General features: G+C 39.9%; 1 pseudogene; it reads left to right on the plus strand.

The window, feature by feature from the left end:
* Positions 1-9043: 9043 nt before the first annotated feature.
* On the plus strand, positions 9044-12558 carry LOC135626372 (D-3-phosphoglycerate dehydrogenase 1, chloroplastic-like; annotated as a pseudogene).
* The last annotated feature ends 33 nt before the right edge of the window (positions 12559-12591 follow it).

Here is a 12591-nt window from a genome sequence, read left to right on the forward strand (position 1 = left end):
CCCTACTCACTATGGAGTCACTCGTTGCCCCCTTTAATGCTCTCTGCTTGTTATTGACATGTCCCATTAATGCTTATCGTAGGTGGTCAGAGACGATACCACTTATTGTCTCTTCACTTATTGTCGATTGTCTCTTCACTTATTGTCGATGTCGCTCGTTATCGTTACCAACATTGTTCAACCTCGCTTGATACCCCCTTGATGTCATTATCCATCCAAAACGAAGAAAATAAGGAAGAATAAGATAAAGAGAAAAAAAGAGGATGAAGAGAAAGAATTTGTGTAGATGTATTATACAAGGAATTTTTTATTATCAATCTTTTAATTTTATTACGAGGAAAAATTTTTTCCCTACAACTCGTAGTTTCATCCTCGTTGTTGATGTCTTCTCATCATTGTCGTTGCTACCAACCCTACTCATTATGGAGTCACTCGTTGCCCCCTTTAATATTCTTTGCTTACTATTGACATGGCCCATTGATGCTTATCGTAGGTGGTCAGAGGCGATGCTACTTATTGTCGATGTCACTCGTTATCATTACCAACATCGTTCAACCTCGCTCGGTACCCCTTGATATCATCATCCATCCAAAATGAAGAAAAGGAGGAAGAATAAGATGAGAAGAAAAAAAGAAGATGAAGAGAAAGAATTTGTGTAGATGTATTATATAAGAAAATTTTTATTATCAATCTTTTAATTTTATTATAGGGAATTCTTTTTCCCTACAACTCATAGTTTCATCCTCGTTGTTGATGTCTTCCCATCAAAATCATTGCTACCAACCCTATTCACTATGGAGTCACTCGTTGCCCCCTTTAATGCTCTCTACTTGTTATTGACATGGCCTATTGATGCTTATCGTAGGTGGTCAGAGACGATGCCACTTATTGTCTCTTCACTTGTTATCGATGTCGCTCATTATCGTTACCAATATTCTTGGTACCCCCTTGATATCATCATCCGTCCAAAACGAAGAAAAGGAGGAAGAATAAGATGAGGAGAAAAAAAGAAGATGAAGAGAAAGAATTTGTGTAGATGTATTATACAAGAAATTTTTTATTATCAATCTTTTTTATTTATAATCTTATTTTAAAAACTTTAGATTTGAAGTATTGAATCTTCTTCCCTATATTACTATTGATTACACCCCCTCTCAAGATGACCTCTCAATGCTTATCGTAGATATAGTTAGAAATGATGTTGTTCATTATTATTATCGCTCAATATCGTACAACCCCACTCTTTGCCCCTTATGCCATCCTCTAAGGAAGAAGAAAAGGATGATTGATATCATATCATTTTATAATTAATAATATTGACTTTTACTACTGATAAAAATTGTGTGTGAGATAATTATTAAACAATTCATGCTCCCATGGATCTTATCACTTGTCTCGATGGATTTTAAGAGTTTTTAAATTTTCTAAAGCTTCAACTTCTAACCAATAGAGAAATAATACATCAATTTAATTATAAAATCATTTAATTCTCACCTCAAGACAAATTCAGTAAGACTAAAGCTTCGACTTCTAACCAATAAAAAAATAATGCATCAATTTAATTAAAAGACACCAAAAACATCATCAACTTCATTATGCAAAAGATGCAAGCGAGGCTTTAATTGTTGGGTTGATGGCCCATATTCAACCCATGTGGGCTTTATCAGCCCACAGCCCACACCCCCTCTTAACCTAACCCTAATTAAGATTAGGGGAGTGTGGTGGCTACGTTTTAAAGGCAGATTAAAGCTATAAAAAGGCAGCAACGAGGCAGATCTTTGGAGCCACGATATTCCAAAGAGAAGAAGGAGAACAAGGCAGAAAAGAAAGAGAAAGAAATGGAAGAAGACAAGAACAACGCAGAGAGACTGTTCTCAAACATCTAGCAGTGTTCTCATCTCAGGTTAGATCAAATCTACAATAGGCTCTTGCTGTGATTACTTGAGAGGTTTTAGGTATTGTGGGCAGTGACGTGATCCTTGTATCCCAGTTATTCTCTTGTGGTTGTTGCTAGGGTTTTGGACAAGAGATTGAGATTTGTACATTCATTATTCTCATAGTGGATTATCTCTAGTTTGCTCCGTGATTTTTACCCTTCACATTGAAGGGGTTTTCCACGTATATCTTGGTGTTCTGTTTGATTGTGTTTCCATTTTATTCCGCTGCGTATTTTGGTCTTCTAGTATTTGTTCCTATACAAAGGTTATTCCTGTTTATATCCCCATCAACTAGTATCAGAGCGGGGTTTTGATGATTTAATTTTTGTATTTAAACATGGAGGCCAGTAATATTTCTCGTATGATTAGTTTGAATGGAAATAATTGGATGATATGGAAACCAAGAATGGAAGATCTCTTGTATTGCAAAGATTTGTATGGACCTTTGCAAGGGGATAGTGCAAAACCTACAACTATGACAGATGATGAGTGGAAGAGGTTAGATCGAAAAATAATTGGGTTTATTAGACAGTGGCTTGATGATAGTGTCTTTCACTATGTTTCTACTAAAATTTCTGCATATTCTCTTTGGAAAAAATTGGAAAGTCTCTATGAAAGAAAAATAGCTGGCAACAAAGCTTTTTTGATCAGAAAACTTGTGAACCTAAAATATAGAGAGGGTGCTTCTATTGCTGAGCATTTGAATGAAATGCAGAGTATTACTAACCAGTTATCCTCTATGAAAATATCTCTTGATGATGAGTTGCATGCATTGTTACTTCTCAGTTCATTACCAGAAAGTTGGGAGACACTGGTGGTTTCCCTTAGTAATTCTGCGCCAGATGGTATTGTCACTATGAGTCAAGTAACAAGCAGTTTGTTGAATGAGGAGTTGAGAAGAAAGAGTTCAGCAACATCTCAGAATGATTCACAGGCACTTATCTCAGAGAACAGAGGAAGGTCAAAGTCTAGAAGCAGTTCACGTATGGGTAGGAGCAAGTCAAGATCAAGAAAAGATATTGTTTGCTATAACTGTGGTGAGAAAGGACATTACAAGAACCAATGTAAACAATCTAAGAAGAACAAGAAAAAGGGAAAAGAAGTGAAGTCTACAGAGTCAAAAGATAATACTACAGCTACAGTGCAGGGTGGTAATTATTTGATTTTGTCTCCTTCTGATGATATTTTTTCTTGTGTGTGTCAGGATCTTGAGTGGGTGATTGACACAGGTGCTTCTTATCATGCTACACCTTGGAGAGAGTGTTTTGCTACATACAGGTCTGGAAACTTTGGTGTTGTCAAGATGGGAAATTATGGCACAGCAGACATCATTGGCATGGGTGATATCCATTTAAAGACCAACCTTGGCTGCAAGTTGGTACTTAAGGATGTGAGGCATGTGGTTGACTTGAGGCTGAATTTAATTTCAGTTGGAAGACTAGATGATGAAGAGTATAAAAGCAGATTTCACAGAGGGCAATGGAAGCTCAGTAAGGGTTCTCTTGTTATATCTAGTGGAAAGAAATGTCATACTTTGTACAAGTTGCAGGCTAAAGCTTATGGTGAGCAGTTAAATGCTATAGAGAAAGACTTCAGTATAGAGTTGTGGCATAGGCGATTGGGACACATGAGCGAGAATGGGCTGCAAGCTCTTTCCAAGAGAGAGGTATTACCAGATCTTAGAGGTATACATCTGAACCCTTGTATTGATTGTTTGGCTGGTAAACAACATAGAGTTTCATTTGCTAGTGCTGCTTTGTCTAGAAAAATGTATGCCTTAGACCGTGTTTATACAGATGTATGTGGTCCTTTGAGGACAAAAACTCCTGGTGGATCTGTTGATGTTCTTGATATAAGTGGTGTACTTTATTTTGTCACTTTTATAGATGATTTTTCCAGGAAAGTTTGGGCTTATGCTTTGAAGACCAAAGATCAGGTTATTAATGTCTTCAAAGAGTTTCATGCCAGGGTTGAAAGGAAAACAGAAAGGAAATTGAAATGCATAAGATCAGATAATGGTGGTGAGTATACAGGATTGTTTGATTGTTTAATGGCTATTGCAGGTCACATGGAATCCAACATGAGATGACAGTTCCTGGTACACCTCAGCATAATGCAATTGCAGAGAGGATGAACCGCACCATCATGGAAAAGATCAGATGTATGCTTTCACAAGCCAAGCTACCCAAAAGGTTTTGGGATGAGGCTTTGAGGACTGCAGTTGATGTGATCAACTTATCACCATGTACAGCCCTAGATGGTGATGTTGCAGAGCATGTATGGTCAGGGAAAGATGTTTCCTACAGGCATTTGAGAGTATTTGGTTGTCGCGCATTTGCATATATTCCAGACAATGAGAGGTCCAAGCTGGATGGTAAGTCTAAAGAATGTATTTTTTTTGGTTACTCACATGATCAGTTTGGTTACAGGCTTTGGGATCCAGAAAAGCAGAAGGTGTTCAGGAGCAGAGATGTGGTCTTCTTTGAGGATCAAACCTTTGAGGATTTGAAGAAGAAGGCACCAGCCAAGACTTCTGCAGAAAGATTAGCAGATTGTGACCCAGTTATTCCTCCAGTATATCAAGGTGATGGGGGAGATGTGCAGGAAAATAGTGTAGAGCCTGATGTTGATTTACCTGCAGGACATGTTGAGCAAGAAGAAGTAGGAGAGCAAGTTCCCGCAGAACCTCAGTTGAGAAGATCTTCTAGACAACGTCAACCTTCCAGAAGATACTCTACAGATGAGTATGTGATGCTTACTGATGCAGGTGAACCAGAGAGTTACCAGGAAGCAGTTGAGAGTGAGCAGAAAGAGAAGTGGTTAGTTGCTATGCAGGAAGAGATGGATACTCTTCAGAAGAACCACACTTATGATTTGGTGCTGCTACCAAATGGAATGAAGGCCTTGAAGAACAAGTGGGTTTTTAGGTTGAAGACTCAAGAATATTGTTCTCAACCAAAGTACAAAGCTAGATTGGTTGTGAAAGACTTTGGTCAAAAGAAAGGTATTGACTTTGAAGAGATATTTTCTCCTGTTGTTAAAATGTCTTCTATTCGTGTTGCTCTTGGTATTGCTGCTAGCCAGGACTTGGAGGTTGAGTAGTTAGATGTGAAGACAGCTTTCCTTCATGGTGATTTGGAGGAGGAAATTTATATGGAGCAACCAGAAGGCTTCAAAGTCAAAGGTAAAGATAATTTTGTCTGCAAGTTGAAGAAGAGCTTGTATGGGCTAAAGCAAGCTCCAAGACAGTGGTACAGAAAGTTTGATTCATTTATGACGGAAAATGGATACAAAAGAACGGCTTCAGATCATTGTGTGTACATCAAATGGTTTGGTGAGGATTTTATTATTCTCTTACTTTATGTTGATGACATGCTTATTCTTGGGAAAGATATGTCTAAAATTAACAGGTTGAAGAAGGAACTGAGTGAGTCTTTTGCAATGAAGGACATGAGGCCAGCAAAGCAAATACTAGGCATGCAGATTTCTCGTGACAGGAAAAACAAGAAGATTTGGTTGTCACAGGAGAAATACATCGAGAAGGTATTGGAAAGATTCAGTATGAGAAATGCTAAGCCAGTTGGTTCTCCTCTTGCAAGTCACTTCAAGTTGTGCTCAGAATAGAGTCCGTCAAGTGATGAGGAGAAGGAGAAAATGCAAAAGGTTCCTTATGCTTTAGCAGTTGGAAGTTTAATGTATGCAATGGTATGTACGAGGTCGGACATCGCATATGCAGTGGGTGTTACTAGCAGATTTCTTGCAAATCCAGGCAAAGAGCACTAGGCAGCAGTGAAGTGAATTTTTAGATATCTCAAAGGGAGCTCTAAGGTTTGTTTAAGCTTTGGAGGTGGACCACCTGTGTTAACAGGTTACACAGATGCAGATATGGCAAGAGATATAGATACGAGGAAGTCTACTTCAGGTTATGTACTTACTTTTGCAGCGGGAGCTGTGTCATGGCAATCCAGGTTACAAAGGTGTATTGCTCTCTCCACCACAGAAGAAGAATATATTGCTGTTACAGAGGTATGCAAAGAAATGTTATGGATGAAAGAATTCTTACAAGAATTGGGGCTGAAACAGAAAAATTATGTGGTGCATTGTGATAGCCAGAGTGCCATCCATTTGTGTAAGAACCCAATATTTCATTCCAAGTCAAAGCATATAGATGTCAGATACCACTGGATTCGAAATGTATTTGAAGAGAAGCAGTTGCAACTTCAGAAAATTCATACAGATGACAACGGAGCAAACATATTGACGAAGACCTTACCAAAAGAAAGACAGGAGATATGCCAACAGCTGGTCGACATGGCTTCACATTGAGGAGTCATGAGACAGCCTCTCTTATGGGCTGAAGGGGGAGGTTGTTGGGCTGATGGCCCATATTCAGCCCACAACCCACACCCCCTCTTAACATAACCCTAATTAAGATTAGGGGGGTGTGGTGGCTACGTTTTAGAGGCAGATTAAAGCTATAAAAAGGCAACAATGAGGCAGATCTTTAGAGCCACGAGATTCCAAAGAGAAGAAGGAGAATAAGGCAGAAAAGGAAGAGAAAGAAATGGAAGAAGACAAGGACAACGCAGAGAGACTGTTCTCAAACATCTAGCGGTGTTCTCATCTCAGGTTAGATCAAATCTACAGTAGGCTCTTGCTGTGATTACTTGGGAGGTTTTAGATATTGTGGGTAGTGACGTGATCCTTATATCCCAGTTATTATCTTGTGGTTGTTGCTAGGGTTTTGGGCAAGAGATTGAGATTTATACATTCATTATTCTCATAGTAGATTATCTCTAGTTTGCCCCGTGGTTTTTACCCTTCACATTGAAGGGGTTTTCCACGTATATCTTGGTGTTCTGTTTGATTGTGTTTCCATTTTATTCCGTTGCGTATTTTGGTCTTCTAGTATTTGTTCCTATACAAAGGTTATTCTTGTTTATATCCCCATCATTAATGACGTCGCCAAAGCTTCAGCGATGAAACAGTGGCTACTCAACGATAATGCTACAGGCGCGATTACCATGAATGTTTAGTGCATACAACGATAAGTGATGCAGCCTTGCATGTCAAAAATGGAAGAGGAGAAGGGGGATAAGGAGGTAGAGGGGAAGACGGGGGAAAGGTAGAGGAGGAGGTGAAGGCGAGAGATATGGAGGAGGAATAAGATGAGACAGATAAGGGAGAGGGTGTGAAACGTTGGGAGGAGGATAATACAGCGGAGGAGAGAAGGCGCAGGTAGAGGCAAAGTATGAGGAGGAAAGGAAGGTGAAGGAGTAGGAGCAATGAGATGAGGCAATGAGGAGAAGGAGGAGACGAAAGGGGACGAGGAGAAGGAGAAGACTAAAGGATAAGGAGAAGATGGCTGTAGAGAACAAGGAGAAGGAGAAGACAAAAGGAGGTTGAGGATGAAGGGGATGATATTGATGAACAAATGTGTCGTGGCTAGGGAGTAACATGGCTAGGTCAACGGGCCGATGTCGGGAGTTTTTTATGGGGTGATTCAGATGATGAGGTACCCGAGCTCTCGAGAAGGGGTGCTGGTTGGCGTTAGTCGAGATCGGGGCTGATTGGCAACTCCTTGGTGTCGGGCGAGTCATGCTCCTGTGCCGAGTCCCTTACCGTCGATGAGTGGTAGCCCTCCTGGAAAATGGCCTCCTTTGGGTGGTACCTGGCCGTGGCCCCTCCGATGAGCAAGTTAGTAACGAGAGGGATTGCTCTTTTTCTTCTTTGGCCAGAGGCCAGTCAAGGGTTTTATACTGTGGCGCGAAGGCTGATGGTACGTTAGACGGCACGGTCCCGAGCCCCCGGGACGGGATGTGTGGCGCAGGGCTCTGACTTGACGTGCTGTGTTGGGTGGATTGGCGTGGTGGACATAGCACAACATCAGTAGCTTGGCGTGCGGGGTGTTGTCATCCCGGGATTACTGAGGCCAGGCGTGTCGAACAATGTCTTTGGGGTACGAGTTCTGACATAATGTGTGGCATCAACTGTGACAGATGAGATGAAGTAGGAGAAAGTTAAAGAGAAAGGAGATGAGGTGAAAAGGATAGTCGAAAACTGAGTTAGAGGTTTAAAAATCATATCCTAAATCAGATTAAACTGATTCAAGAGAAAAAAAATCAAATTATAATTTTTTTTAGTATTTAACTTCACTTCACATAAAAGATAAGAATATTTCCATCGAAAAAAAAAAATAATCCTATATTAAAACGAATTAGAGAAACATCATCCGTTCAAAAATGAATAATATGAATTTTTTTTGATAAATTGCCCAACTTATGTACTCTCTTCCGAAATAATAAACAGCTTCCCGAATACTTGTACTCGTAACATGTTCATGGACTGTGTTCCGGGCCCCACATCATTTTCCAGTCATCTAACTGGTAAGTTGCGGAAAGGTCGAAAAGGTAATTTTCCGTTTTGCTGGCTACTTGCGGGAACGAAACGGTTCTCTGCTCGAGGTTGCAGCTCACCTGTCTCTTACCAGACAGCGAACACCAAAGTCACCCAGACAAAAAGATCCACCTTCGTGAGATGTAGCTCTTACTGGTTGACAAACGTGGGCCCCGCATCCAAATATACTGTGGGACCCTATTGGGAACGAATGGATAGCGTGTTCCTGTGTTTGGAAGCTCGACCGAGATCCAGAGCCCAATGAATGCAAATTTTCTGCAGCTATGCACTGTGAAGTTCCATCCAAAACCGTTTAAGTCTGTTACTCTTTGTTAAAGTTTAACGTCAACCATTTTAATAAAAATAAACGTTAAAATAATTTTTATAAAATCAAACGGACGATTCAGATTAAAGAAAAGGTGCGATGAACGGTATATCAATATTGTTTGTTTAATCCCAGCCGTCCAATATTAATAGTATTTTAAGAACATTTTTCTTTGAAAATAGGCGGGCGGTTGATATGAAAAAGCGGAAGCGGGAATATTTTCTACATGTTAGGTGCGCCACCGCCTCTCTGCGCCCTGTCACGGTTGAGACAGGTGCACCGCGTCCTTCTCCCCTCGCCCCTCAATAGTTCGACGCCTAATAGGTCCTCATTCACAGTCTCCCTCGCCACGCTCCACCAAAAGTGGAGTCCATGGCCTCAGTAACCGCCGCAAAAGCCCTCTACCTCTTCACAGCCACCTCCTCTGCCTGCCGCCAACCTCAACTCCCCCCTCTCCTCTGCCTCGGTTTCTTTCTCCTCCTCCCTCTCGCGATCCCCCTTCCTGGGCCTGCGCCTTGCCGTGCCTCCCAACACACCGTGTTTCCGCAAGTGGACAGAGGGACGGGGCCTCCGGATCGAAGCGGCGGTTCGGCCCACGGTTCTGGTGGCCGCGACCGAGTACGGATGTCTTGTCGTCAACGCGCCCACCGCCAACACCGTCACGGCTGCGGAGCACGGAATTGCGCTACTCGCCCAGGCGGATGCGTCTATGAAGGCCGGTGAGCTCCTTTTTCTCTATTCCTTTCCTCTTTTTTTGTCTTCTATTCTTCTATTGATGCTGTAGGATTGGCTCTGATGAACAAGTGAAGTAAATGGAGCGGATCTAATCCCAGGATGTGGACAATGAGAGCTACATAGATCCGCCGTTTAGTTGTTTGTACTATTGCGATCGCTTGATTACATTGTCGAGAAACCTGCTAAATTATGGCTGATGATTGTTTGGACTAAGATTCATCTCCTTTCTCTTTATGAGAAGAACAGGTCGACTAGCACAGGATATTTTCTCTGGTATCGAACGGAGATTTCTTATTATATGAATTAATTGTGTTATTGAACTTGCAACATTTCGATTTTCTCATGATCTGTGAATTTCTTTTCATTAATATTCGTGATTCATTGCCTGTTTTTCCCTAATTCTTGAGCAAAAAGTAGGATAGATTCCCCTTCATTTCTGTTATTTCATATAACTTAGATTGCCAACTTAATTGGCTAAAGTAAGAGACTTTTGATTTGGTGGTGCTGATTTATCCCCTGGTTTTCTGGTCTAAATTTTTGGATTCAAGTTGTGTTAATTTTACCTGACTGGAACCTTGTTTCAGAGGTAAATCATTATTTGATACTGCAATAATTTGGACAATTGGTTTGATTGTTAAGATGACCCTTATGAATGTTAATTTAAAATATTCAACATATGTAGTTATCCTAAGCAATAACTTGGTATGGTAAAGTACTTAATGTGCTTCATTTGCATAAAGTGCATTTCATTCTGGTTGACAACATGAAGTTTTTTATGGGTATGGAAAGCATCTTAAGGGGCACGCCTTTAACTTTTTTTGTTGGTTACCTGTCATTGAACCCTAATCATATCTGTCTATTGTCTGTTTGGAATGTCTTAAGATCTTGTATTGGCAGCAAAAGTTTTACTGTACTTGACAGTTGGTAAAAGTCAAGATGTGGGATTCGGAACCTTTTTTCTGAAGAATGTGAATGCACATTACTGTATACTGATTTTCATTTGTTTTATTGTTTAAGGATGTCATACCTTACAGAATAACTTTTTTTCAGGTAACAATTTTATAAGTATACTTCTTCCTTTTCGATTTATTGTAATCTATATCATAATTCATGAGCACTCTAAAATCTTGAGTTAATTCTTGAGATCTTATGGAAATTATTATTGAGAAGAATCGTATCTTTGACATTTTCATTATACTTTTTTTTTTTCAATCAACCTCTATGTAGTCAATAGCAATATTTAATTAAGTAAAATATTGAAACTTATTAAAGGATTTACTTAAACCTGTATACTGTTCTATTTTGCAAAATTGACAACAAAACTCATAGTAGTTTTTTTGTCAGACTTAGGAGGCCAAAGATATAACACATGTTAAACAATTTTATTTGCTGAAATATTGCAGAAAAGAGAATTCATGTTCATATCTTGTGCAAAATGGTTTCATTTCTGAGTAATTTTCATGTTCTAAATTTGAAAAATAAAAGATAATAAAAATCCTACGTGTTGTTATGTATGGTTAACAAATGATAAGGCGGATATTGAGTGCTCATGAGATTTATCCTTTCTTTGTAATAATAAACTCTTTGTGTGTAAACACGTAGTTCTTTTTCTTTTTTCAATGATATGTCAGTCGTATCATTTGTTGGTTAAGGTTATCTGTTGTCTTTCTTTATGACTTAAAAATTTAGATTGTTAACCAAGCAGCAAGCTATGTGATTGTGATACTCAGGGAAATGGCAACGCAACAAGTATGTTGTTGTCTCTCTAGTAGGAAAGACACTGGCTTTGATGGAATTTGGAAAAGTTGGTTCCGAAGTCGCTAGGCATGCAAGGGGACTAGGGATGCGTGTTGTAGCTCATGATCCTTATGTTCCAGCTGATAAAGTCTGTGCCATCGGTGTAGAACTCGTATCATTTGATGAAGCCATTTCTGCTGCAGATTTTATCTCCCTCCACTTGCCACTCTGCTCCAAGCACTGCAAAGATCTTCAATGATGAAGCATTTGCAAAAGTGAAGAGAGGAGTTAGGATCATTAATGTTGCCAGGGGTGGAGTTATTGATGAAGATGCTTTAGTCAAAGCACTTGATAATGTTACAGTTGCTCAGGGAGTCTTCTGACTTTAACCTTCAAATATGTTTTAGCTGCCAATTGTATGAACTTATATGTATCAATTACCATCTACTGTTTTGTTGCTTGCTTACCATTTGATCATATTACCTGATCTTTGGCTCAGGTTTAAAATTTGGGAAAAATGCTATTTTTGTTTAATTAGTAAACAAAAATAGCATTTTTGTTTATAAAAAATACTTGTTATATCATGACTGTACCCTTTTCCCGTCAGGTTCTTTCTCAGCTAGCCCCTTACATCATCCTCGCTGAGAAACTAGAAGTCTGGCTGTCCAACTAGTAGCTGGTGGAAGTGGAATCAAGGGGCTCAAGGTTGTATACAAATCAGCTAGAGATCCTAATGACTTGGATACAAGGATTCTGCGTGCCATGATCACTGAAGGAATAATAGAACTGATATCTAACATGTTTGTCAATATTGTTAATGCAGATTATACTGCCAACCAAAGAGGCCTCCGCATTAGCAGATGAGAGAAATTTTCATAACAACTCTCCTGAGATCCCTCTGGACTCGATCCAGGTCCACCTGACTGATGCGGAGTCGAAATTTGTTAGTATCTTGTCTGATGCTGGTGACATACCAGTGGAAGGAAAGGTAAAGAATGATATTCCACATCTCACCCCTGTGGGGTCTTTAACTGTGGATGTAAGTCTAGAGGGAAACTTGATACTCTGCAGGCAGGTCGACCAGCCGGGCATGACTGGACATATGGGGAGAATACTTGGAGACGAGAATGTGAATATCAACTTTATGAGTGTGTGTAGAACTGCACCAAAGAAGCAGGCCATAATGGCCATTGGTGTGGATGAGAAACCTGACAAGGAAACGCTCAAGATTGGCGACGTACCAGCCATCGAAAGAATTTGTGTTCCTTGGACTATAGTCTTGAGATCTTCCATGGCTGCAATTTTTAAGATCCTGATTGTTGCATGGTACAAATAAATGCTCGGAGGGCATCATTTCATGGTACTTTGACAGGTCCTGATAGAGAGAGTAGGATAGATATATTTTTTTTTTCGTTTTTCTGAATGCTGCTGTTCTAGCCCTATGGATCTTCTCGTTGGATT

Source organism: Musa acuminata, chromosome BXJ2-11 (assembly GCF_036884655.1).
Source record: "Musa acuminata AAA Group cultivar baxijiao chromosome BXJ2-11, Cavendish_Baxijiao_AAA, whole genome shotgun sequence".
Classification (NCBI taxonomy): domain Eukaryota; kingdom Viridiplantae; phylum Streptophyta; class Magnoliopsida; order Zingiberales; family Musaceae; genus Musa; species Musa acuminata.